This window comes from Dreissena polymorpha, chromosome 8, assembly GCF_020536995.1.
Source record: "Dreissena polymorpha isolate Duluth1 chromosome 8, UMN_Dpol_1.0, whole genome shotgun sequence".
NCBI classification, from domain to species: domain Eukaryota; kingdom Metazoa; phylum Mollusca; class Bivalvia; order Myida; family Dreissenidae; genus Dreissena; species Dreissena polymorpha.
Genome location: NC_068362.1, coordinates 78155529 through 78179855, shown reverse-complemented (window position 1 = coordinate 78179855; position 24327 = coordinate 78155529). Strand labels below are relative to the sequence as shown.

The window sequence follows — 24327 nt, the reverse complement described above, 5'->3', positions numbered from 1 at the left end:
ATGCAAAAAGATAATTGATGAAAATAAATAAAAAAATAAATCTGCGAGCAATACTTTTTACACTCGAATTATTTAGTCATAAAGACAGCGCTATAGACACTTACTTTGTTGTTGATGCTTTACTTGTTACCCTAACAGTTCACACGGTGTCAACCAAATAATTAGTGTGTTACGATAGAGTAACAGAAGTATTATTATAATTTAGAGTTAACTCATCATGATTTCAGAGCGACTCAGTTTCTAAAAAGCCATCTTGAAAAGAAGGTTGCACAATACGACATTAATGGATCAATGCGGGAAATTTAATAAACAATTCGTATTGCAAGCAAGAAAACTTAATTTATAAGAAACTACTTTTTATTCGCTCCTGGTATGTCGTTAAAGTCGCATGTCTTATATAATTGGTAGAATATAAGAAAAGTATAAATTGATGACAAGCTTTCTCTATCACGAATTAAGCAGATACTTATTTGTTCATGATTGGTATTCACGCTTAATTTATGTGTTTTTGTGTTCCTTTAAGAGACCTTGTTAAACACTGAAACTTTGTAATAAAAAACTAAATTGACAAGTTAATTTTGGATTTTGAACGAGATTTCTTATGACAAATACATAAGTAAATGTGTCATACATATTCGAAGCAATTGTGATTCTTAGATACAAGTCGGTTGATATTTGGATAAAGAAGTATCAAGTTCGACTGAAAACTATTCCATATGTACAAAATCAAAGATATAAATTATTTTAAAATATGCTTACTACAAATTAACAATATTTCCCTACCACTTAATGAATTTTCATAAGAAAAGAAAAATATCGTTTAAACTTTAAGCTAAAACGACCATTAATTTTCATACGAATCTACATGTACATAATTTGACGGGCATTTTTTTCTGGAATGAGTGAAATAAAGATTGACCACAATATGAGGATGTACTTTTTATTGTCTTGTAAACACGAGCAACATACAAAAAATACCATTGGTGTAACATAAAAGGAACTTTCAGAGTTTGAATTAAAGAAAACGTCATTTAAAATGTCTTTAAATCAAGACACGCCTTATAATTATTTCAAAAAATACTTTTCAAATACGCGAGTCATTTGATTATTGCAATAACTCACTATCATGTGTCAGCTTACGATAATATATAGTTTATTGTTGTAAAGCAACAGTCCATTATATCATTTCTTATTGGCGAAAAGTTTTCTTAAATGCAAATAAACAATAAATCGGCGAACCAATGGCGCATTGGAAATAGTAAATCCGCATTTTTTTACGACACACAGTGATAGAACATATTAGGTTAATGTCTTTGTGTACTACTTTACGAAAGGTAAACGCGGTGGGTCTGGCTGAGTTGGCTTTATCATACAACACGCTTTCAGTAAAGTTGTTTTTCATTTGCAAAATAATTAAAAGCCATATTGTTAAAAATAATTCTCAGAGTTCATTAAAGCAACAAACGTTTTACATTGCTTAGTTATATGCATTATATGCAATAGATTTTTTATTTTTCCGCAACTCGAAATAGTCACTCCTTGCAAAGTGGTGTTAATAGAAAATATATTTGGTATACTTCTCGATTGAACTTTTTTCATCAAAGCAACTGGTACACACTACAGTAGTAAATGGAAGCGTTAATTTAAATATAAATCCTAAAACTTTTCATTCAAATATTTGAACCACATGGCTGCTCTTCACAAATATGGTTATCATTTATCTTTAAAACATTTTTAAATATTAAGAATGAAAGTACAATGACTTAATGACAAAGCAACTCATTTTTCTACTTGCTATAGCTCAAGTCATCATCTCCGTGACGTTATTCATTAATAAAATTATGTTTGAAAATTTATATGAAAGCATGTTATATTTTAAAAGACCATCATAGGCATCCATTTAAGTAAAAAAACACAAGAAAACTAAGTACATATGTTCAAACGTATTAACATTGTCTTGGCTGTTCTTCTCGTCACTGATATCAAAAGAAACGTCCAATAAAGTAAAAGTTATACACGCACAAACTACAGGTACCTTTAATTTGTGGCCATCGTACAATTTATTAAATAGAAGTTTCACGGCGATTCTCGTTTTTTAAACAGAGGTACTATTTTATAATGGTTTGATAGACCACCCCTACAGGTTTTCATCCGGTAAATATGGAGTTCTCGTTCAGGTGGTGAATTGGTTGTCAAGGTAACTTTACAACCGGGAGGAGGAGGTCTTTCGTACAAGCCACGTTCGATGAATTGCTTAATTTTGCAGTTTAGTGCACCACGTAAAAACTCCACGTAAAACGGTCCTGGATACGAACATATAAAAAGAAAACATTTTCAAAATATATATTGTCGGTAAACATGCGACCAAGCTAAAATATAAAATATATACATCATAAATATTCTGAACATATTCATATAGGAACTGTTCTAATATTAAATTACCTTGTCCTGTATTGGCAATTTCACGCACAAGATCAGTAAATGAATTACGAACACACTTTTCCATCGATGACGGCTCAGTTTCTTTAAACTCAATGCTATGCATTTCAAAAAAGAGTTTGGCGTTGGAGCTGCCGGAATTGCCCTTTCCAAACTCACCTGTCAACTTTAAGAAATGTATTTTGATAAGAATGGACGTTATGTATTGCAATTCGCATGATACAGATAGATCTTAACAAACCGATCTTACAGATGTAAAGAATTGTTTGTGTAAGTATTTTGAGGCTCAGTAGTCTTAGTATATGTACATTAATTAATATTACGTGATCTCTCATTCGGTCAAAAAAATGTTTCTTGTTCATTTTCAATGGATATACATCATCCCCATTGCTTGTAATGTTGCTAGATAATGTGATGTATTGAATGTATTGTCATACTTTGTTCACATATTCCCCAAAGTTTTGTAGGGCGTAACGCATCGCTTCTAAACGCATGATGTATTTCATGTCTGCATTCCCGTAAAGCATATAACTCATAAACTCATATATGCACGAGGTTTCTTCACCAGGCATCTCATAGGCAGTAAATCCCTCCACTTCAATTCTGGTTAAAATATAGCAAACACAGGAACTTTCTCATTTATTTATGTGCACATATGTATTTCATTGAATTGTATTTTATTTGTAATGTCTCAAATTTCGCGAATCTACTTAGTTTATTAGGTTTTAATGCAGGGACACTATCGGTCTACACATAATGCAGCCTCAGGCGCGGCCGGACCTCATAAACTTCAAAATATACGCCCTCAACCCCTCCCACTACACACGCACACAGTGAGAGAGATACGTAAGCACGTACGCAAACATTATAGTGACTGGATAATAACCAGTAGGCAGTAGACAATGATATAAGGTCGAGGCATCTCGATTGTTTTGTTCAAGTGTGCTCATTTATTCGATTGGATTATGCGACCACGATTTATTTGTTTGAATTAAATTATGCTATGAATAGCTTCAACTAGTTATTCAATTACGATTAAGACCAGGAGTAACTCTGACCTGCAATACAGTGCAATGATGAACCATGGTGTAATTAGTAAGTACATGAAGGTTGCATTAAAAAAACTGACTTTGTTCTGGTGTACTTAAGTTATTCATATATTCATATTGTAAAGATATTTTACGGGTCGGATTGAAAGTGTCAAACACATATTAATAGCGGACGAGCATTTTTCGAATAATTAATCTGTTGTATAAAAAGTCGGATACATGTTTTCGTTCAAAAGAACATTCTGATTAAAATGAATGACTAACTGAAATGTATCAAGTATGTCAATGATTCCATTAAAATTGTAACGGCAAGTTTTTTGAGGAACTATAATGCTGTTTATACAATAGATTCTCAACTCAAGCTCAAATTTGTATTTAATTCATTATGTAAGGTTCGGACAGAACATGGAAATTATTCACCGCCGAAAAATAGTCAAGTGCAATCAATGGTAATTAAAAAAATGTTTTCAGCAATAATATGAATGCGGTATCTTGTTTTAATGAATAAAAACTGCGCATTTAAATTTTCAATATAATCCATATGTATCATTGCTTCTGAACAGAGTGAATGCAAATCCTAATTCATAGTGTAGATCTATTTTACACAATCATAAATCATAAATTACAATCAAGCCTAAAGCTCAAGTCTCATGGTGGCTGTACATGTACATTCATTCATTTGTATATGTTTTCAAGACATTAAATACGTCGTAATTTGCTAGAATACAAATAAGGAAGAAATGTTTCTTGGGTTATATCATCATGAATAAATTTCGATTTATATTTACTGACATACGAAGTGTAAATTAGTTATTTTAAAATAATGCGTTATACAAAAATTGCGTCAAACGCAATACAGGTATTCAGATAAACGTCATAAACACTTACGTGTCTATGGTCCGCATCGAAATTGTGTCCGTTTTATTAATGTCTATTTCTTTCAGCTTATCAAACTCAAATATAAGTGTGTTGATCATATCTAAACATGGTTTTCCCTCAAATACGTCATTATTCTTCAAAAATGCGTAGATATCCTCACAAAGTTTCTGCAAAGAAATATTAAAACAAAACACGAAGTCAATCGACATGTTATTACGAACTTAAGAATACGTACATCTTATTTACTGTAATTTACGCAAATGCCTGCTTTTAATCATGATTCCGCATATCATTATTGCTTGAATATTAAATGTTTAATTGTAGACTTAATTAAACAAACACACGACATTTAATTTTGTGTAGTAATTGTCGTCAAACCCGGATAACAACTTCACGAACATAAACGCATCAAATAATAATAAAGTGATTGGAAACAAATGACAAGAAAAATGTATCATCTGTTTTGACATATTCTTTCAAGTAGCCTTACCAATCATTACATCATTGTATATTCCATTTTGAATTGTTGTAACCTGAGGAATTAACAGTGTGCAAATGGCTTTTATGTTTTCTATAACAAAACATAGCAAAATGAAAGTGTACCATTCCAAGGCGGTGTTGAACACATTTAAATAGGGGGAATATCCAGTACGGCGTTCCTTTTACACGATCCTTCGACTTCATCCAGTAAACGTGCAGTTCTCGATCACTGGAAACATCAGTTGTTAAGCTCACGTTCAGGCCGACTATTGTATCCACTTTTCGACCTTCGTATGTTTTCTCCTTAAAGTGCTGGTGTATTTTTTGATTTAAGACACCACTCAAAAATTCTATGTAAAACGGTGCTGCAATTTCAAGATCTGTTCTTATCAAACATTGTTTAGATTCCAACATTCATACGTACAGTACTTGTATTTATTAAATTATTATTATTATGAAAACACATTGTATTAGTTTTATTGTATAACGGTATCATTAATTATAAAGGGCATCTTCCCCACCATTGCCTTTCCCTTCGTTAACTGCTTCACGCACTAATTTGTCAAATGCATCAGACACACACTCTATCTTCTGCTCTGGCCATTTCATCTTTTCGTTCAGGGTGATGCTATGCACATTGAAAAAGACATTCGCTTTGTAGCAGTCATCAAAGATGTTTGTTAGCTGAAAGATAAAAAATGCTAATAATTATCTTTCCTTTCGATTTCGATTTGTATTAACATTTATTTACAAAGCAAGAACATATGACAAAACTTATCAATGGCCGGTACCTGTGTAACATATTTTTCAAAGTGCTTCTTTGCATATCGTGCTGCGGCTAGTCATAAAATGAACATTAACGAGTTGTCTCCACACAGCAAGTAGCTTATCATCTCGTAGAAGGAGCAGAATTCACCACTAGGCTTTTCATATGATTTGAACCCATGGACATCGATTCTGAAATGAATATTGAAATCGTAAATAGGTTGCTCTGAAAAAATAGTATGATTAGCGCTTGTAATTGTTTTATTTTCGTATCACTGTGCCCTATAAGGTTAAACTTTTGACAAGAAGTTTTTCTATTAATTGACTTAATGGTTTATCTGCAATACAAATGTATGTGTTATAAATGTGTATGCTTTATTTATCGACTGGATAGGACTGTAACTTCTCAAAGTATATTTGCGAACGCAGAGAATATCCATATATGTTGATTTTTAACCACTTGTAAAAATGTTCTGCCATTATTTAAAAAATACAATGAACTCACGCTATCATAGCACAAACAGGTTTAAGTATTTCAATGTATTTTAGCTCGTCAAACACAACATTCTGTGATTGTTCAAATGTTTTAAAATCTGTTCTCCATTTGAACGATTCCTGTTCTGCTATTTTTGCCCCAATACAATTTCGGCTTTCCATTTCCTGCAATGATAATGGTAATTTACTCTAGAATAGTATTATTGGTTGGAAGAAGTCGTACCACTACATTACTTCTACTACTACTACTACTACTACTGCTACTACTACTACTACTACTACTACTACAACTACTACTACTACTATTACTACTACTACTACTACTACTACTACTACTACTTCTACTACTACTACTACTTCTACTACTGCTACTACTACTACTACTACTACTACTACTACTACTACTACTACTACTACTACTACTACTACTACTACTACTACTACTTCTACTACTACTACTACAACTTTTACTACTACTACTATTACTACTACTACTACTACTACTACTACTACTACTACTACTACTACTCCTACTACTTTTGTTACTACTTCTGCTACTACTACTATTATTACTACTACTACTACTACTACTACTACTACTACTACTACTACTACTACTATTACTACTACTACTACTACTACAACTTCCTTACGGTATTCACTTCAAAACCATATTAAAATCAAATTACGGGCTAATGCCGTTAAAAAGCTAAAATACTTTACAAATAAATGTTTTCTATTGAAATATGTTAAATTATTAGTTAATAATAAGATTATATGTACGTACAATGTAAATAGTGTGTATGATAGAAATTAACGATATTCAAGCATTAATTAGAATATGGATTACATTATTTATTTAAAAATACTTACTATCTTCTTTATATGAGAAACGTTGGTGTTTTGGGTAGGTGTTTGATCATCTTTTTCAAACAATTGGATCAAACAATAACGATGTTCATGTTTAGCTAACTTTCCCCAGTAAATGTGCAGTTCTCGTGGTCTGGATTCCGCATATACATTGAGGCCTGATATCGTCCACACATCTCGATCGTAATAACGATTATTCTCAAAATGCTGGATGATGTTGCGATCCAAAACGCCACTCAATAATTCGGCATGAAAAGGACCTGTCCAATGATTAGGTAATGTGTATTGTTCATTTATCTGCTCAAACTCATTGTTATCAATACATGCATGATTGACACAACTTGGTTCATTATACATTACATATTGAACCTACCAGTAATTTCAGTAACGACTATTTCTTGTAAAAGCTTGTCCAGATTTCGGGATACACTTTCCTCAGTCAATTGAAATTCTTCAATGTAGATGCCGTGAATTTCAAAGAATATTTTAGCGTCAATAAATTGGGTTGTGGATTGTTTAAACGCTTCTGTTAACTTAAGTTAAAAAACAACAACATGTCGTGATTTAGATCTTCGTTAGTGAAGACAAGACGCTATAATAATTGAATGTGAAATATAAAATAGCTCTGGCATTCTTGTGGTTATTACACATGCACAAGCTTGCAAGTGCTCTTCGAATGCATCATAAGTGTTTTGAGAACTGAACTTTCATGACATGTAAATTGTCAGGTTATATACGAATACCTTAAATACAGACGTCTGGTTAGTATAACACTTATCGATTAATAAATGAACATTTACTCGATGGCTTTCGATTATGAATAAAACTCTTCTTTGAAACAACATCCATAAGCCAGAACGTAAAGTAGTTTCGTTCAAAATTGTTGTATTTTAATGAATCAGACATGGTTTTCAAATGTTAATATTTCTGTGAGTAGTTTTTATATATATTACAACAATTTGTAGAGTCTTAACAACCGTTTCGTTAAAGTAATTGTTTTTATTATTTTAATAAGAAAGTGTTTATAATATGTAATGTCTTATTAATCAAAAGGTTATATACCTTTAAAGGTTAAAAAGGTTAATACTACTTAAAAATTTGTTTTAATCAGCAGTACTGTCATCGGTCAAGTCTTCATTAATATTCCCTGGGTAAAAAATTTTAATTAATATACAGAACGGATTCTAAGTGCATAATATGATACTTAATCAGATCAATAAGTTGCATAAGTTGTGCGAGAACTCTGCCAACTTCTACGCCACACAGAGAAGAAACGTGTTCATAAAGAAAGTGTACGCATGCCCATGAACACACCTTAAGTCGATTTTCTAGATGAGACAACATTGTGGTCATCTTTTTTATGTAAAATGCATCACAATAAATAAGACCGAGTACCTTTTTAAGATATATTCCAAAATATTTAATTCCAAAACTTGCAGCTGCACATTGTAGAGTGTACTTTAATTGATCGCTCCCACAAATAAGATGACTAAAAAGTTCGTATAGATTGGTGATGTTCTTTCCAGATATTGCATATGGCACAAATCCATCGACATGTATTCTGCAATAAATGTAAAATAAATTAAATAAATAGCGTTGTTGTCTTAAAAAACAAAATGCTAACTTTGCATCTGCAGTTATTCTTGCATACTGTCGTTTTTCGAGAACGTCAAACGATCCATGCATTTATACAAATGCTTTAGACTGTAGGTGTTATGTCAAAAATAAATCGGATTTCTGAGGTGTTGGTGAGTGCGTGCATGTGTTTGACACCATGTTATAACAAAATATTACCCAGTGAGATCCATCATCTTATGGTTATAAAAAATATTTTGACATTATGAACATTTGAATTCGCAGTAATAAAAACTGGTGTATAGAAACTGAACCATGCTGGAGAAAGCCGGGCTGTGTTTTGCCAAGTTTCCCACGTTTACTTGTATTTTGTATTTGCAGATGACAATTTATACCGTATTGGCATTCTGAACAAATTAAATGGTTCATAGTTATATCACTTTATAGAGTGTAGCTATTTGTGTAAACGACATGCTTATAACTTTATTCTAAACGCTAATGTGAAGGCTTTTGTTTGGTTAATTACAAAAAAACGGAACATGTTTTTGTTTAGTTTAACACTAGATGTATGCAACATACGCATGAATCGTTGGCCATGAGGTTGGTTCAATTATTGTCCGATCCTTTAAATTATCGAAATCCAAGGCGCCTATGTCGATGAAGCCTCCCTGAGGTAAACGTCGGTACAAATCCGCACACCATTTCTGAAATGCAGAACATAAAAATATGCAATACATGTTGATGTTTGACATTAATGACGTCTAAATTTCCTTTTGACTAAAAACTGCACTTACGTCTAAACAACTAACAGATTTCAATGAGAGATTGCATGTTCAAATTGTTGTTAATATGCTTTTATACAAATTGACAAAGCTATACTTTTGCATTACCAAAGACACATTAATTCGACGGACGGAAGGACGGACGAACAAGAATGAATCTATATGCCCTTTCCGCATAAGAATCACCATTTCCAGGATGCAGAATCACGCGACTTTGTTGGGTTTCCAATTAAACTTTAATGGATGTTAAAACACCGGTAAGTGCTGCTTTTTTCCAAATAAGTTTTGAGAACGATTGTGTTTTTATGACTTTCAACTCGTGCATAAAAGACAGATTTTTATGCTGCTGATGGCAATGTGAAATACACCAGAATTACTGTATTTAAAAAGCCTGTGTTCTTGTTCAAAAATTCCATGTATACTGCACGATTATGCTTCATGCAACTTAAAATAAAATTGTGTTACCGATTTTTGACGTATAAAATGATTTATTCTTATACATTAAGATATCGACACAAATTGCAAGAAAAACTGTCGTGTATGCACTTAAGATTTTTGCAAATGTATTTCAATAACTTGACATCATTTTGTTTATTTCCATGGCGAGAACATTGATATAAAGGTTCACACAGAAGTGTGGTTAAGGTTATGAAAAGCTACGCTTAATAAACTTATATATATTCAGCACTAATCTACTTCTCTCTCAAATTTGCGAGTAGTTTTCGAATTGCATGTTTATTACGGTTTTAAGTTTATACAATAACACATGACTTAAAACATTCGAGTGGGTAAAATATATTGTTTATTACAAGCAGATTATGACGTCTAAATATTTTTCAAAAATACTACATTGCAAAAAAAACATACATCGTTAGTTTTTATTTCTGTCCCAGCGAAACGCAGACGATGCAGACATTTAAATTAATGGTGAGTTCAATAAATTCAACACGAACCCTTAAACATGGATTATATGTGCATTTAGCATACTTTTTCTACACTTCATCATAATTGTACAACACTTCTTTTAAGTAATATTGCATAAACTCAATCTATATTGCCCTCTGGCGGGGTGCAGAAACTTGGCAAAAGGAGGGCTTGAACGGGAGAAATCGTGTATTAACAATGCCATTCACGTGCCGTTCAAGCCCTGTTATGTGTTTTTCATATCCATAATCTGGTCTACGCGCAGTTACTTCACTTCTCTAGCCTTCGACGACTTTCCATGCATTAATGGGGAACTGAATAAGCACCAGTTTCCTCATGCATGCAGGGATAATGACTATTTCAATCCACTTTTCAAGTTAAACCATCTGCACTCTCTTGACAACAGCTTTATTGTATTGGCAACGTCATTGAAGTTAAGGTTATTTACTCAACACTTTCAAAAGACTATGCTGTAAATGTAAGTGTTTATGTACCTTCAACGTTCCTGCTGTAAATTCCAAAATAATTCCTCATTTCTTACTTTACGCGGCTGCATTTCAACTTTGCATTAATCCACTGTTTAAACACATTTTAAATCGAAAACTACCTATCCGAAGGTAAAGCCTCGTCATTTCGGATGATGACCGAGTGAGGCATATGTAAAACACAACCTTGAACTGTATTGAAATAATCGAATTATTTTGTCGATGTCGAATGAACAAAACATTGTTTTCAATGTTATTTAAAATTATTTTGGTATGTGTGATTTGTTTATGCAATAATAGCGAAAATACACATTTTCTCGGACATGATCATCTGCGGGCGCTTTCAAAATCCGTTCCTGCCCTCGTGCTGCGCACTCGGGCGGGAACGGATTTTTCGAGCGCCCACAGATGATCATGCCCTCGGAAACGTGTATTATCCCTAAATTGTATCCATCTCCTATGTTTTACATTTCAAGCATTAGTGAGATTTGTAAATCAGCCGATACATGCAAGCCGATTATCGATATGCCTTCAAGATGGTGTCTTCTTCTTAAATGTAAATTCTACAAATGGACCCAGTGGATTTACACCACGTTCAATCTAAAATGGGTATTTAATAGCCTTCCATGGTACACCAACGTTGAAAGTTTAGAAAGTGACGTGTTCGCATATTTAATGATCTAACGATAACTATGAACGGTGCATTATGAGTGAAAGAGTAATATCTAGTATCGCTCTGTATAGGTCAACTAAGTGGATACCTGTACGAAGAGCTTAAACAATTATATCTGTAAACCTACCTGCCCTAGCAAACCTTCGCTGTCCGATTCTGCGGTAGAGATGTCATGTGATGGTTCAGCACAGACTAAAATGTAATAACCATGCAATTATTTTTCGTTCGAAATGGAAAGCGATATTTCTTATTATCAGCTACAGTTTCAAGTACAAATATTCTTAGTTTCATACAGGGTGTAGGTTCAGAAATGCAACTGTTTATCCTCTTACAATATGCTTAATTATTTACGACAAAGGCGAATTTGCAAACATGAAATAAGGAAACCTTGTTTTATTCTGCAATAATTACCGGCGAGGTTACACATGCCAATCACCGGCTACCACCAAACAGTTTAGCAGGTACATGTACCTTCAGTGTGATAATCGCATTTTTATCAATGAATTTTACTAAGACCCTAAAGTGTATATTTTAAATTATAAAATACCTGTTGTTGATGAAGAAAACTTTCTTAAGATTTTTTTTGTGTTATAACTAACATTTGTTCCACACACTAAACAACTAAAAACATTCATAAATGCAACAACTTTGCTTAAATTATTAAGAAGAATGTTCTATTAAAGTTCGACTATGGCTTAAGTGTTAAAGACTAAAAAACATTCCAAATAAACGAATGTTTTGCAAAATATTTTGTAAAAAAATAGCGTTCCTTATAACAGCAGACACAATTAAACGAGATACAAAATTCTCATTTAAATGTTTGTGGGAAAATATATTCAATGTGGATATCCCACAACGATACCTGAACATTTACGAGCGAACTTGAGACTAGCAGCGTGAGAAAACAAAATATGTCTATGTATACTAGTCTTCTGTTTGCTACTCAATTGAAGAAAAATATACAAAAGGACACTCATGAGACGCCGTTGCATTACCTGGAGATGTATGGTTTTCTGTCGCTTTCCCGTTTTTGTCGTTTTAAATCTGCGATTCAGATCCTAAAAGTGGATGAAAAAACACAATGATGCATATTCTGTGATTGCATACGTGACTGTACCATATATTTTACATAAAATAAGTATTTTATCACAATCAACATTATTCTTTAAAACCTTACCAAAACTGTTGAATGACAGAGCGTTCCCAAAACTGTTGAATGACACAGCGTTCCCAAAACTGTTGAATGACAGAGCGTTCCCAAAACTGTTGAATTACAGAACGTTCCCAAAACTGTTGAATTACAGAACGTTCCCAAAACTGTTGAATTACAGAACGTTCCCAAAACTGTTGAATTACAGAACGTTCCCAAAACTGTTGAATTACAGTTTGTTAACAAAAATGGTGAATTACAGAACGTTCCAAAAACTGTTGAATTACAGTTTGTTAACAAAAATGGTGAATTACAGAACGTTCCAAAAACTGTAGTATTACAGATCGTTCCCAAAACATAAGCATAGTCGTTTCTACCTACATGCCACATTAATCATGCGTATTTGAATGTGCTTAAACCACATAGCAGAAGGGTACTATAATTTGGAATATTTTGCATAATATATTTAAACTGGAAATATTTGGAATAATTTGTGATATATATTTATACTGGAAAGTTCTTAGTTTTGTTTTATGTGTTAATGTAAGCGGTTGAATAAACAATTGATTTGTTTCCAATTCTTTGTAAAAAAAAAAGAAACCGTCGGAGAAGGGTGATGCTTCCCAAAGGTTTTTTTAGTCACAATTCTGCACTATATATTCAGATAAAAGGAAACATCTTGAGGGGCATAACTTTGGACAAAACAATACGATGGATGGTTTAGCAACTTAAAAATTTCAAAGGGTCATAACTCTCTAAATAAATCATCTAACCAGAACCCACAAATAACATGCGCATCTCCTCAAGGTAGTTAAGCTTCCCATAAAGCTTCATTGAATTCCAGTCAGTAGTTGGGGAGAAATAGCCCGGACAAGAATTGCACTATATGTACAGTTTATAAAAAATTTCAAAGGGCCATAACTCATCATGAAAAATCATCCGACCATAACCGGCTGATAATATGCACATCTCCTGTTGGTAGTGAAGCTTCCCATAAAGTTTTATTGAATACCCGTCATTAATTGCTGAGCAATAGCCCGGACGAAAGATTGTGTACGGACGGACGGACACACGCACGGACGGACAAATCGGCGACTATTTGCTACCCCCAAAATTCTTGGTAGTGAAGCTTCCCATAAAGTTTCATTGAATTCCGGCCATTAGTTGCTGAGAAATAGCACGGACAAGAATTGCATTATATGCACAGTTAATGGAAAAATTCAAAGGGCCATAACTCTGTGAAAAATCATCCGACCAGAACCGGCTGATAATATGCACATCTCCTCTTTGTACTGAAGCTTCCCATAAAGTTTAATTGAAGTCCGGTCATTAATTGCTGAGAAATAGCCCGGACAAAAATTGTGCACGGACGGACGGACACACACACGGACAGACAAAGCGGCGACTAAAAAAATTAGGGGAGCATAAAAATCGTATCTTGTAATTACCTAAATTTGATTGAACTGCTTCGTCAGTACGAGTTTTTGGTAAACTGATATAAATATTTTAGTTAATTCGGTAATTGATCAAAGTAAATATTATGTAGATTGATGACAAATGTCTTCAGTTTTCCGCTTTTTAAATCTAGTGGCACACTTTTCTTGAGATTATAGTATTTCAGGAAATCATAAATACCGGTATATAACCCGTATAATTTTTTTTAAATCCCCAAAATTGTAACATTTCCTCGCTATATAGTCGTTTATGTGAACTACAGGATTGACAACTTTAATACACCAAATTTTGAAGAAAAATTAACTATCAGAATGTTTTATAAATGAGTAAATCCATATAATTGGTATTTCAGAAAATCATTGGTATTTAACCCTTAGACGCTTTGTAATTTATTAAATCTGAAAACTCTCTCGCTATATAGTCGTTAATAAAAATGGGTTCCACATGATCGACACCTTTAATACACCACATTTTGTAGAAAAATATACAATTAGAATGTTTTACTTCTACTTCTACTTCGTACTTCCAACAGACAATTGCTGACTATTACAGGAAGGCCACTGTCGAGTCCTCTTTCTGGGAAAAAACAGTACTTGGAGATAAGAGAGAACGCTCCCAGAGTCGGGAGCGAACCCACGAACTCCCGATCGCTTGGCGGACACCTCATGCACTACACCACCGCGACCTTTTATAATTGAGTTATCCGAAAATTATTTATTTTCTGATAGTTTGTTTGTTTTTAGAGTTAACCTTATTTCCGAATTCCGTGTGATTATATCGTAAGGTTTAATGTGATATTCTTAAACTATATAATAACCATGGCTTTCCAGACAAGTACTGTTTAATTTCGTTTTTGTTTTCGATTCAGATTGATGTATTTATCGTTTAATCCAAGTAGTTTTAAGACCATCCATCTATCACTTTAAACCGCCATTTTTATATAATGCGTTAATTATAAACTGTTTACTTCTGAATATGTGTATGAACTCGTTATTTTATATATGTAAAACCTAGGTCAAAGAGCAGAATGAAGCAAAATGACGTTATATAAACGTTTATTAATAGAAAGTATATCCGAAGATTGAAAAAAAAATCCAAATATCATCAGTAAAACAATTAGCAAATTTAACCATTCAATTTCGGAAGCATACGTAAACCGAATAATTACAATGAACAACTTGACATATGGATATAACAAAATATAATATGCCATGATACGATGCGATGCGATATAATGACATGACATGATAAGATTTGATATGATATATGCTATGGAATGATATGGTTAATGCAAACATTTATTTCTAAATATTATTAGTTGTATATTAAAAACTATCAATATTAAAAGTACTTACTTATTAACAAAGAAGAAATCTTTCATTATGAAACGATGGGGCAAAACAGAGTGTTACCTTTTTTTAAGTGACGATCTTGCCTTTTTTGTCTCCTGTTTGCCAAAGCAAAAACAATATACGATGCTTATAGTTTAAAATTATTTGATTATACCCCATTACCGATTGAAAAAGTGGTAATACTAAAATCACTCTTTCCCGTTTGTGTGTCCCTCTTTCAGTCTGCGTCTGTCCCGGTCATGGTTGGGACGAAAACTCCACCAAGCATTAAAGATTTTGAAATAACAAATGTTCATCTATAATGTATATGAGACTTTGTGTTACGCTCAAGAACCGTTTGGCTTTACCAAATGCCGATGTCAAATGTTTAGATCCCATGATTTTTCACAAATGTTTAGCACTATAAGTCGGTGAGTCGCACTCAAGAACAGCGTGGCTGCCTGTTATTTAATGTCGACAGTTAAGGTCAAAATGAATACTTGAGTTTTTAATCATATATGAAGGCTTTATGTTTTGACCATATATTAATTGAGTAATTAAATTTTGCAGAATGTTTTCGCTCAAAGTGATATTATGGGTATATTTTACTGTTGATTTTAGTTGAAAAGAATTCACAGGTCAAAATAGTTAGTTAAAATGTGGTAATTGACCAATTATCTACAACTCGTCATGCTACCAGTTGTTTATAAAAAATATATATTATATTCGATATTTTAAATGACTCACCCAGTCCTCTAAGCCGAAATGATCCTTAAAACTGTGTCTTTATGTCGTATGAACGAATCTGCATAAAAATTACATTTATACTCGAATCCTTCATCGAATTATTTCTGTCGTCAGTTGTCAAAACGAAAGTACGGTTGATATTCAAATGCATTATTTTTCTATTTCCGGGATATTGTTTCAGTATGTTGATTGACAAATATTAGTGTATATGAAGTGAAAACACCAAAAAAAACAATGGTTGCGATAGACACTTGTAAACATAGCATAAAGTGTTAGATGCCCATAATATCACTTTAAACGAAATACAAAGCTCTCAACTTATGTGTGTGGGAAAATATATTCGAATATATTCAATGTGGATATCCCGCAACGATATCCGAACATTTACGAGCGAACGCGAGACTGATTTCGTCGGAAGTGTTTATGAGAAAAAGAAATATATATACGTGTCTTCTGTTTGCTACTCAATTGAAAAGAATAAATAAGCGACACTCACGATACGCCGTTGCATTTGCTGGAGATGTATTCTCACGGTCTGCTGTCGCTTTTCCATCTGTGTCGTGTGTAATCTGCGATTCAGATCCTAAAAGTGGTTGCAAAACACAATGATTCCTATTATGTTTAACACCTTATCAAGTCGGTGTGACGTTCATAGAAATCAAGTGTCTATCTTCAAAGTTAACTTCCTACTGTAATGTCAAGGTCAGAGAGCAGAATTTGCTTTTTAAACGCGTTCTCTCTTTTACTAAAAACCATGCATTCAAGATGATTTAACTGTTCAAGAAGGTATGACAAGGTCAAGAACCTTATTACTACTTAACTTTGAAGGTTATATTTAGTGATAAAATGTCAAAAAGCACCATGGATTTTGACGACTGTATGACTGTGTCTATGTAGTAAGTAAGGAATAATTATTACATTCAGGTACAGCAATAGCTGTGTATTTGCATTATATTATCGCAGCAGTCAATTTAAAGTAGCAGTAGTATCTATTGATTTATTGTACTGATTTATTGAATTATCAATTTGTTTATATTCACCTTTTAACTGCCTTCTAAATAGTATTGTAACTATTGTGATCACAATATGAGACTAAGTGTTACGCTCATAAACCATTTGGCTCTATATCGTTGGAATATGATGCAACAACTTTGCTAAAATTATAAAGGTGTATGTTCTTTTAAAATTCGACTATGGCAAAATTGTTAAAGCCCCAAAAACATTCAATATAAATAAATGTTTGCACAAAATTTCGAAAAAATCCAAATTAAATAATCAGCGTTCCGTATAACAATAGACACAATTAAACGAAAAACAAAATTCTCAGTTGTTTTTGTGTGCGACAATATATTCCATGTAAATATCAAGCGACGATATCCGAATATTTACGAGCAAATGCAAGACTGGTAGCGTCGGAAGAACGACGTATTCGTAATAATATATATATATATAAATATACATAGATTAACTATCATATACTCTACATAACCTATGTATTTTTTATCAAAATAAACATCACTCTTCAACTCTTTACCAAAACTGTTAAATTACAAAGCGTTCCCAAAACTAAATGCGTTTTTCCCACAACAAAAAATATTTTTGTATATGTATAAGCTTATTTCTGATCTTTAAAGTCTTTTAAGAACACCGATCGAATTTCGTTAATTTATATCGTAAGTTTAATGTGATTTTCTAAAAATAAATGATTTACATAGCTTTCCAGAAAAGTATTTTATCTGTTCTTCTTTGTTTTTGATTTAGATTCATGTATTAATCGTTTAATCCAAGTAGTTTTGAGACCATCCATCAATCATTTTTAAACCGCCATTTTTATATAAATGTATAATGTGATTACAATTAATCCTGTCGATTAAATGCCAACCCTATCATAAAGTAACGAAATGCGTTAATTATAAATTGTTGACGACTGATAATGTGTATGAGCTCGATAAAACCTATGTCGCAGAGCAGAATGTAGCCAAATAATGTTATAGAGACGTTTATTAAAAGAAAGTATATGCGAAGATGGTCCACGATTGGAAATTCTGATTATATTTTTAAGTTGTAATAATATTATATAGCCCATATGTTTTACCGTTCAGCATAAAACTACTCGTTTTAAGTGCCTACTTACCTTCAATAATGACTGCTGACCCACGATTCAGGTTTTCGGGCGTAAGAAACGGCCTCAATTCTTAAATTTGTCAATAAGAAACAATAAATGTTTAACCAGGGTAATTGAATAATTTTATTCTGTAATTTTATTAGCATTTTTATCATTAAACTAATGTTTTTAGGATTGAAGTTAACTGGATTATATTGTAACATCAAATAGCGTTCACTTTAGTCTATCATTCCATATTATTTGATATGATATATGATATGGAATGATATGATATGATATGGAGTGATAGATTAATTCATATATTAATATGTTAAATTTATTAATTGTATATTATAATATAAATATAAAAAATAATGGGTATTTTAGAAAGAAGATATATTTCATTTTGCAATGCAGAGCAAAACAGAGTGTTACCTATTGGTGACTGAATATCTTGCCTTTTTCGTTTCCTGTCTGCCAAAGTAAAAACAATATATGATTCGTATAGCCTCAACGTATTAGATTATACTACCACTACCGATTGAAATAGGGTTTTTATTAAAATCACTATTTCCTTTGTGTTGATCCCTCTTCCAGTCTGTCCGTCTGTCCTGATCATGGTTGGGAAGAAAACTCCACCATGCATGAAAGAATTTGAAATAACAAATGTTCATTTATATGAGACTATGAGTAACGCTTATGAACCGTTTGGCTACCTCAAATGCCGTTGTCAAATGTTTTAGTTGAGAGATTGAAACACATTCCATCTTTCAGTATCTAAATAAGGGCCAATGATTTTGCACAAATGTTCAGCACTATGAGTCGGTGAGGCACACGCAAAAATAACGTGGCTGTCTGTTGGTCAATGTCGAAAATTAAGTTCAAAATAAAGACTTTAGTTTTCTTTTACCTTTCTTCTGTTTAACAAAGACTAAAACTATAAGGCTGCAATAAATAAAGATGCTCCTGTGACTACTACTTCGAATAACCGTTTATTCGGCATTGACTCATTCGTGGGGTTTTCTGAAAGAACGATTATGTCAATTGTAAAATAATGGCATCGTAGAAATTGAGCTTAACAATTAAATTACGTTATTAAACCTCTCAACATTACAATATATATTAAAAAGAGCACACAACACCAATACAATATTGAACGAGCCGATATTATATTTACAAAAATGTTATTAAATGTCTTTGTATTATTCGCTCTATTCGCTATATACATGTTGACTATTTATGCTAATGTAAACTAACGGCAGTTAAAATATAAATTATGTTGTGATATATATGTTCTTTAAGTAAATTAAAACATGTACAAACTTTGTTAAAAAACGAATATGTGCAGTTCTCGAATTGATTAACCATTATTTAGGCTTACCTTATTTTATTATTATTTTGAAAGAAGGACTCTTTCAAATTCGATTTTGAAAGTATCGTTTAATTTAACTCAAATTGAAAAATATGACGTTTTTTTTGTTGAAATGAAGTCGACGTATAAATGGATTGATATTTGCCTGATATAACGTGTATGATATATTTTTTATCAGTTCAACAGGAAGTTTATATATCATATTACTCGCAATCAACTTTAAAGTAAGCATTTTTAGTAAAATGGAATAAGATTCAACAAAACAAACAATTTGATACCAAGATGCAATAGATTTTAAACACAAAATGCAACACAAACAGCAAAAAACTTCTTTTATAAATATTTAGCGCAAGGGCTCTTGACGTCATTATTAACGCGTCAAACGAACAATCATATTCTTTCCAGCTAAAAATGCAGCTTTTAAGCGATTTTTTCATTATTTCTTAAAAAAGGGGGACGTAAAGGTATGATAACCAGAAAAAATGGTTACTAACTGACCTTTTTGTAATATATCAGGCCCGGCACGAATAAAATAAAGGCTGGGCAAGCCTCGCTGTGATATTATTCTAAGCCTTGCCTGATATATTACAAAACAATCATGCAAAGACCTGTTATTCTGTATAAATCATGCTATTTGTCATTTTATTTGTTATATTCTGATAAACTCACGGATTTATCGCGTTGTAAATTCGCAAAAAGTTATCTAATAAACAAAAGTAGTGCACTTGGTATATTGACATTGCGCCTTTAATGAAACGTGAATAATATTTGTAAAAATATTCTTACATTCACTTTTCAATTCAGCAAATGAAATATCAATGCAAATGCTTTAATGATAAAAAGAAAGTAATTTACAAAGAACGCTATCATACGAAGGAATCACCAGAAGAACTCCTATTCCAAATTGTTCCTTAGGACCGTAACAACAAATATAAATAAGTATAAAATGGCAAATCGTGTCAGATACTATACAATTGATTGAAATGAAAAGGTGGTATATGCGTACGATATTTACATACAAAACCAACACTTGTTTAAACATAATTTATGTCATTTATGTTTCTATTCAATAGACAGGTTTTTGTTTGACTTCAGTTTACATAGATAAATGTACATATACCTGTAGACAAATGTGTTTCCTTGTCTTCAGCAACAGTTGTAACAGTTGAAAATACGGACGCGATTTCAGGGTGAGGACTTTAACAAAGAACAATGCTTCATGCAAATGAAAATATCAGCATTCAACCATTAATATAGAATAACATCTTATATTGATAATCAAGTTTATTTATAAAGTATTAATAAATGCCATCGTGTGACACTAACTACTTAATTACCAACAACATGAACATCATGAACATTGCAGATGTTCAATCACATGTAGGTGCTAATGTGTACATATTTATGTGAAGTAAAACAGTATAAAGTGCCAAAAATATTTTGAAATAATAAATACTGTTACGACATGAATAAAAATCTTGAAACGAAATTACATAATATTTACACGTTTAAACATTACTTTCAAAACTCACTTTCAACGTACTTAATGCATATACTTTAAAAAGGCCAACGTCAACACAGGCACAAACGTACCTTTTCAGTCTGTTGCAAATATCAGATTCATCTTGTGCGAATCCGACGGGGCATTTCTGTACACACGTGTAATCTTGAAGAATAGCGAAACCCGTTGCACATTTATTTCAAAGAGTTGTTTTGACACCAAAAATCAATATTTATAACTCCGAATATACTATATATGCTTACATTTCATAGATAGTCTTCATTTCAAATAAAGTAAAAAAATATTATACTCACTCAAAGAGAGAACGGTTCCTGCAGGACATTTCTTCTTGAAGCAGCGTTTATTTTCATAAAAACACATTTCCTTTGATTGCGTTGCATAACCATTTCTTGCGTCACACCGACAATACCCGTCAGTTTTTATTAGGTCCCAAAATGAAGTTTTGTCACAGTCAACCTTGTGCTCTGTCTGCACACACAAGTTAGTTTTTATAGTAGGACATTCACTAAAAACCGCCGATGATGTGTTATGGCGACCATTGTACCTGTTTCGTCGGTAACATGGTAGGCAGAACACAATCGCTTTGCCACTCTGATGTAAAGATATTTAAGGTTCTTCTCCTATAAAAAAAATTAAACAAAGATTTATATATATAATATAAATAAATGACATGTTATATATATATATATGACAAGTCAGCTTTGCAATTTTGCTCTTCATGTAAATTCACAATACTAATCGCTATATTTTCTTCATATTATCATGGTCTACAATCATTATATCACGATTCTGCTTATATTGCTCATACCTGCCAAACAAAATAGTTCTGCTGCGCACGCTTCAATAAACAAGTCCTTGTTATGTAAATCTCTGGCACAATGATATCGTGTACCCAGGACGCAGTCTTTGCGTTTTGCCTGACAATACCACCGACATGACCCATATACAGGACATGAGCCGTCCCATTGTTGTTGTACACTCGTACAATACCATTCACAGTAAGCGCTCTCTTTTAGCTCGTATGTTGTCGATTGATGAACAACGCCCTTGAAGATATGAATAACCAAATTCACTGATAAGAATTAATATCTTTTTTTATTTATTTCTAATTACCAAATTGTTTTACGCTTCCTATACATGTATAAACATTAAATATTTCTATTAAAATATTGTTGCTAAAATACACAGAAATGATGCTCAATTACATAAACGCACCAAGATAAATGCATATGTTATTACGATAACATATGTCCAGGTCGAATCGATTTCCCTCATTCTTTGCTGCAAAGACGATAACATGGCCAGATAAAACTGTAAATTATGTAGATACACAATTGATAACTGCGTGTCGGGATAAGCTATGATAGTGTTTTATTTTCGTCGGTTAATAGAGTTATATGGCACTTGCTTGTACAGTGATTTTTCTTTATTGAGCAAGGAGCAAGAAGATGCGCATTTCACCCAAATCCGTCCAAAATTAAACAAATATACAATTAAATACAATATAACAGCTTTTGCTTACTCGATTGCTGGAGCTGATCCTACGTCTGATCACGTCGAATCACTTTCTTTGTAAGCAAATCGCTTATATTCGCCTATGCCAGCTATTTATCCAGGCAGTTTTTAATGATAAACATGACTTAGATTGTCAAATACAACGATTTAAATTACATAACTAAAATGTGAATTCACGCGACAATAATCTGCATTTGTGAATCACAAAGTAGGACATCATGAGGTATGAAACAAAAGATAAATAATTTTAAAAGATAACCATTTGTTAATGTAAAGAAGGCATTTAATTAATCAACACGGTGTTTTCATTATATTTTACTACATTTAAGCACATTTTAAAATGTACAGAAGTATAAAATGTTAACTTTCGATTACCATGTATGGTACATGTGTGAATGATTTTATTCAGAAATCAAATAACCCTTGCTAATATTTACCAGATAGTGTAAACTCCTTTATGTAGCCTTCACTGAAGTACTGTTATTGAATATCCCATTTGACGTTATGCTTCAGATCTCAAGTCATTTAACTAACTAAACGATAAAATAAAACCATGCAGTTGTAACTAAACGTAATCGGAAGTTTATCAACCCAGGTTGGGTCAGAGATATGATACAGGCAGACAGAGAGACATTTCATTTTACATGCACAATGTACATCTTCAACATCACGTGTCGTTGGTATTGATTTAAGTTAACATGTATATAACGCAGACAAATAATTGTCAACAAACATGAATATATACAAAACAAATGTATAGTAAAGTACAGCGGAAGAGCAATTGGTAAATTACATTATACGATTTAACAACTTCGATCTAATAATCAACGATTCTTTAACAAATAAACACAGTTTTATTAGTTCAGACCTATTGGTTGATGGTAGCATCTGTACATACTTAATAACAGATGGATTATTATATTTTTTTATGTATTTCTTTCTTATATCAGCAAATGTTGAACAAATACATACAATATGAAATTTTGAAATATGAGCAGAAGCAAACAAGCGTCCTTGAACGCGTATTGAGCCCGACATATTGACTCATTTGAACCCAACTGCAGTCAAGGTATTGCAGTTGTTGAATGATGCATTTTTTGTAATTATTACACAATCAATACAATGTTAATTGGAGTGAAGTAGATCTTAATGGAAAAGTGCAACCTGACAGTTATTTTTACTTTACAATCAGGCAAATATTTGCACACATATTTTAAAACATAAGCTTACATGAAATGAAACAGTTGTGTTTACTAGTGGTGAAGTAAATACGTGAAACTCAATGATAATTTGTTTTATTTTGTATGATGAAGTGATGTAGTTTTCCTCAAACAAACAAAACAAGTATCTTATTTCTCATAGCCTATTCTGAAAGTGATTAGCCAATGAGCACTTCATGTGTGATCTGATACATAATTTATAGTGGTCATCTAATAAATCCGTACATATTTATTATCTTTTTAACAAAGCTCGACAACATTTAGTTTTACTTGAGTTTACGTAAATAAACGTACATATACCGGTAGACAAATGTGTGTTCTTGTCTTCAACATCAGTTGTAACAGTTCTATATACGGACGCGGTTGCAGTTTGAGGACAATAAAAAAGAACAATGCTTCATGCAAATTAAAATATCAGCTTGCACCTCATCCGTAAGGAATAACGAATAACATTGGTGATCACGTTTATTTAGAAATTATTAAAAACTGCCATCG

At 32.4% G+C, this 24327-nt stretch overlaps 1 protein-coding gene across 1 annotated transcript in view; it reads right to left on the bottom strand.

Moving 5' to 3' along the window:
• LOC127841894 (uncharacterized) overlaps positions 1-23178 on the bottom strand; it is a 126851-nt gene extending 103673 nt beyond the window's left edge. The window contains exon 1 of the mRNA XM_052371023.1: positions 23050-23178. The gene's annotated coding sequence lies outside the window, so the exon portion shown is untranslated. The remainder of the gene's footprint in view (positions 1-23049) is intronic.
• Between the last annotated feature and the right edge of the window lie 1149 nt (positions 23179-24327).